The sequence below is a fragment of the Triticum dicoccoides genome, chromosome 3B, assembly GCF_002162155.2.
Source record: "Triticum dicoccoides isolate Atlit2015 ecotype Zavitan chromosome 3B, WEW_v2.0, whole genome shotgun sequence".
NCBI classification, from domain to species: Eukaryota; Viridiplantae; Streptophyta; class Magnoliopsida; order Poales; family Poaceae; genus Triticum; species Triticum dicoccoides.
Window position 1 is genome coordinate 618,023,422 of NC_041385.1, and position 5,620 is coordinate 618,029,041.

At 47.2% G+C, this 5,620-nt stretch overlaps 1 pseudogene; it reads right to left on the reverse strand.

The window, feature by feature from the left end:
* The window catches only part of LOC119282797, an 81,396-nt pseudogene extending 76,419 nt beyond the window's left edge, over window positions 1–4,977 (reverse strand).
* Between the last annotated feature and the right edge of the window lie 643 nt (window positions 4,978–5,620).

The window sequence follows — 5,620 nt, forward strand, 5'->3', positions numbered from 1 at the left end:
GCCGTGGCTGCGCGGCCTCCCTGCCCTCGATTCCATTCAATGGAGGTGTTACCGGAGTTCATCGTTTGGTTGGATGATCCGGCCGGTACTTGGCTTCAGCTCCCTCGCTTCTTCACCGGCGAGCTGCCAGCTGGTGCCCCGGGCGGGCTCTGACTCCAGGCGGACGGCTGCTGTAGCAGGGCCTCTTGGGTGGCGGTGGAGGTTTCCATTGCCGGAAACATAGCTCTGACTCGTGGCTGGCAGACGTTTTCCCGCACACGTGGCCTAGGCCAGCGATGCACTCTCCACTTCAAGTTCTACGGCGACGCCGCCCTCTTCGTGAAGGTGTTCGGAGGAGATGGCAGCCGTGCCGGGTGCTGCCCCGAAGGTGACGATGACGGCCGAATGCTCAGCCTTCACGACGACAGCGGCGAAGACGAGGGCGGGCATGCGCGTGGAGGCGCCCGTAGCTCGCCAAGCTTCGGTGACTCCCCTTCCGACGGCAGCTCCTCCAGCGGCAGCCGTGACCAGGCACCGCGCCGTCGTGCTCGCTTTGAGGGGGGAGGCGGATCGTCCCACCGTCGTGCCCTGGTGAACCGTGAGGAGGGGACCGCTTGAGCTCCGGAGGGTGATGCAGATCTTCTCCCTCGAGCTGTCGCTGGGCGAGCCGCGCCCATTTTGTTTTCTCTACATAAAGAGAGAAGTATGGGGCCCCGCAGGGGGAGTGCTAGACTGTTGCTTTTAATTATCATGTTGTTTCTATCGTTTCCGTGCCGTGCTATGGTGTTGCGTGCTCATGCGTAGGAACAACTTAGCTCGATGGGAGGTGTTTTTTGCGGCGCCAGCCTCAGGAGGCTCCGGCTGGAGGCCTTGTCATGGGTCTCTAGGCCTGCAAAAAGAAACTTGCCGGGGGGTTAGGCTTCAGCCTCCGGCCGCAGGGGTGACCAGCTCGGGCCCAGCGTTTGCGTCATGGTGCCCGTGGGGCATTGACTGGGAGGAGTGCTCCCGCTACAAACTTAGGTCGAGGAACCTGTAGGATCTTGAAGTATGTCTAGAGAGGGGGGGTGATTAGACTACTTGACCAATTAAAAACTTAACCTTTTCCCAATTTTAGTCTTTGGCAGATTTTAGCTATCTTAGCACAAGTCAAGCAATCTTCACACAATTCAAGCAAGCATGCAAAGAGTATATGAGCAGCGGAAAGTAAAGCATGCAACTTGCAAGAATGTAAAGGGAAGGGTTTGAAGAATTCAAACGCAATGTGGAGACACGGTGATTTTTGAGCCGTGGTTCCGATAGGTGGTGCTATCGTACATCCACATTGATGGAGACTTCAACCCATGAAGGGTAATGGTTGCGCGAGTCCACGGAGGGCTCCACCCACGAAGGGTCCACGAAGAAGCAACCTTGTTTATCCCACCGTGGCCGTCGCCCACGAAGGACTTGCCTCACTAGCGGTAGATCTTCACGAAGTAGGCGATCTCCTTGCCCTTACAAACTCCTTGGTTCAACTCCACAATCTTGTCGGAGGCTCCCAAGTGACACCTAGCCAATCTAGGAGACACCACTCTCCAAGAAGTAACAAATGGTGTGTTGATGATGAACTCCTTGCTCTTGTGCTTCAAATGATAGTCTCCCCAACACTCAACTCTCTCTCACAGGATTTGGATTTGGTGGAAAGAAGATTTGAGTGGAAAGCAACTTGGGGAAGGCTAGAGATCAAGATTCATATGGTAGGAATGGAATATCTTGGCCTCACCACATGATTAGGTAGTTCTCTCTCAGAAATGGTAAGTTGGAAGTGTAGGTTTGTTCTGATGGCTCTCTCCACGAATGAAGATGAGGTGGAGGGGTATATATAGCCTCCACACAAAATCTAACCGTTACACACAATTTACCAATCTCGGTGGGACGAATCAACAAACTTGGTCAGACCAATTTAGTAAACCTAGTGACCGTTAGTGATTTCGGTGGGACCGACATGCAACTCAGTAGGACCGATATGGTTAGGGTTAGGGCATAACGTAATCTCAGTGAGACCGAGTACACAAACTCGGTGAGATCGATTTTGGTAATAAGTTAACCAGAGAGTTGGTCCGGTAAACTCGTTAGGACTAGTTCGCTCATTTCGGTGGGACCGAAATGTTATGAAAGGGAAACAGAGTGTTTACATTGCAATCTTGGTGGGACCGATCGCTCACTTCGGTTAGACCGAAATGTTACGAAGGGAAATAGAGAGATTACAATCCCATGTTAGTGAGACCGAGATCCCTATCGGTGAGACCGATTTGCCTAGGGTTTGTGGCAGTGGCTAAGACATCTGAACTCAGTGGCGTCGGATAGAAAGAATCGGTGGGGCCGAGTTTGACTTTAGGTTTAGGTCATATGAGGATATGAGAAAGTAGTTGAGGGTTTTTGGAGCATATCACTAAGCACTTGAAGCAAGAAACTCATTACGCAACACCTCATCCCTCCTTGATAGTATTGGCTTTTCCTATAGACTCAATGTTATCTTGGATCACTAAAATGTAAAATGTAGATTCTTGAGCTTTTGAGCTTGAGCCAATCCTTTTATCCTTAGAATTTTGAGGGATCCAGTTTCCTCATCCATGCCATGCCATTCATTGAGCTTTTCCTGAAATGTTTGTCTTGGAATAGCATTAGCTCAATGAGCTATATGTTGTTAGGAATTACCAAAACCACCTAGGGATAGTTGCACTTTCAATCTACCCCTTTTTGGTAATTGATGACAACATATAGATCAAAGCTTTGACAAATGATAATAAGATTGAAAAACATCATCGCTTTGAGAAGTATGTGATAAGCAAGAGCTCCCCCTAAATTTGTGCATAGTTTAAGATTTGCTTTGGTCTGCAAATGCACAAGGAGTTAGGCTCATGGGTTACTCTTCCATGTCACATACATCTTGGTGGAGCGCTCAAAATAATAAAGATTGAATACATGCACTCATCACCAAGCAAAGTGAATGATCATATAAAGATAAATGAGATATTGTCATCTAACAAACGTTAAGATAGCATATGATTAAACACATGATCATCATTGTATCACACAAACAATAAAGTAGTATCTCAAGCAAGCAAAAGTAAATAAAGTTCAACCACGAAGACAAGAGAGAACAAAAGCAAACACTCTCTCTCGAAGCCTATGATCTATACATTTTTCTCCCCCTTTGGAAACTAGTTACCAAAAAGTTCCTAGAAAATGCATAGTACTATTCCGTCTCTCAGGCTTGGTCTTCATGTGTTGGTGTAGAGATGGCTCCTTGGACGAAGACTTCAGTTGATGTGGATGGAGCTGGAGGAGTTGGTGCTGGAGCTGGTTGCACTGGAGCTGTAGCTGGTGCAGATGAAGAGGATCTGGTGTCTGACACTGGCACTGCAACTGATCTCTGAGCTCGAGGCACTCTGGCAAATGCATCAATGGTTGTCTTGACCTTCCTCTCCTGCATATCATCCTGAAGCTGCTCCATAACAGACTGGATCTCAGTTAGTTTAACATCTAAGTCATAGAATTTTTGTTCCATGATTCTTTCCAGGCTCTCCTGGTTTTGAGTTAGGGTGGCCAACCCCTTCTCAATCCTCAGAGTTGATGCTATTAAGTAACCAAGCTGGTCCTGCTTGCTCTTAAAAAAGTACTCAGATGCCTCCTCTAAAGATGGCATCTTGGCAGCCTTCTCCTTCTTTGCCTTCTCCTTTTTCTCTTGTGCTTGCATTGAAGATGGTTCATTTTCATTCATGACTACTTGGTTGTCCTCAAAGTCTGGATAGATAGCAAAGTGTTCCTTATCCAACAAGTATTTGCCAGTGCCCATCTTGGAGTTGATCAGCTCCTAGATCTGTGGGGCATACCCACAGCTTCTCTTCTGGTCTGCTGTTCTCCTCTTGATAGTCTCAACAATGAGGCTCATGACCTTGAACTTCTGAGGCACATCAAATATGTGTAGAAAGTTTATTGCATGCCCTCTGATCATGTTGTGGTCACCTGACTTGGGCAAGAGAGTGTGCCTTAGGATCCAGTTGATCGTTGGCAGCCCTAGCAGAAGGAAATGGACAGACCAAAATTTGAAAGTCTCAAGTGCTTTATCTGGTATCTCCTTGTACATGTGTGACATAGAGTTGTGATCCTTCTTCTTCTTGGAATAGACATCCAAGTCATCTTCACTCTCCTCTGGTGCATTGATAATTTTGGCCCATTCTTTAATTGTGGATTGGTACGTTGTACCTTCAGACATCCAGACTATTCTGCCATCAGGATAAAAGTGAGTTGTGGAGTAGAATTGCATTACGAGCTCATCATTCCAGTTGGTGAATTTCTGTCCAACAAAGTCATCAACTCCACAAGCCTTAAACCTGTCAAACACTCCTGGGTAGTGATCCTCATTTTCCTTCATATATTTCCAGTCTACCCACCTCATGTCACAAAGTATAGGCTTCTTGTCCAATAGCACAGTCTCATAGAAATCCTGATGTTCCTTAGTGTGGAACCTATAGTCAACAATAGTCCTCCTTCTGATTGCATAAGGATCAGACAATCTCCACTGTCTGAGCCCTGCATCCTTCATCAGCTTCATGCTCTCTGCCACTGGATGAGCATCATTGTGGTCTGGAATCTTAGGTTTCAGCTTCCTCGGAACTTGTCCTTCATCTTCTTCCTCAACAACTTCAGGCACTGGGGCCTTGTTCTTCTCAGCAGCTGGTATACTCCTGGTATTCCTCTTAGGTGTAGCTTGGCCTTGGAGGCAGCTTTGGGTGCTTCTTTGGGCTTTGATGATGCAGCCCCTGACCTTATAGCATCACCCATAAGCTTTTGTGCCTTGGGTGCTGGAGCAACAACTTCTTCTTCCTCTTCCTCTTCCACTTTAGAGTCTCTCCTCATAGAGGGATTGCCAAGGACTTTGGCAGTAGTGGTTCTGACTCTCTTTTTCTTTTTTTCTTGACCAACAGCTTCATCTTCTAACTCAATAGTAAACTTCATGGTTTCTCCAGTGGCAACCTTCCTAGGTTTGGAAGTGGGAATCCTCTTTGCAGGTGCCTTCCTTTTTAGTCCTGTCTTTGTGGATGCAACTGAGCCATACTCCTTCTTGAGCACTATCTTCTTGGAAGTAGCCTCATCTTCTTCTGCCACATAGTCTTCATCCTCAGAGTCTGAGGTTCTCTTCCTTCTGGCCCTGGTGGCAGCTTTGGGCAAGTTGCTTGGAGTGCTCCTGCTGCCCTCATCTGAGGTGCTAGAGGTACTAGTGCCCTCACTCATGTGAACCTGCTCCTCTTCCCTGTTCTGGCTGTCACTTTGGTTTGACATGTTGCAAGCACTGCCTGCTGACCCTGTGAATAGTTATAGTTGAGATAGAATGGATGAGCATCACAAAATACAAAGGTTTTATAAAAGAATGATTCAAAAACTTAGTTTTAGTTTTCCACAGAAAGCATTTCGGATCAACCGATTTGCAAACTCGGTGATACCGAAGCAGCTTTTGGAACCTAAACTAGTGAACTCGGTCAGACTGAGTCACAGTTCGGTGGCACCGAGACTGCTAGGGTTTCACAAAGTTCTATACTCGTTCACACCGATTTCCAATTCTCTGTCAGACCGAGAATCACTTGTGTAATGGCCTTAGCCG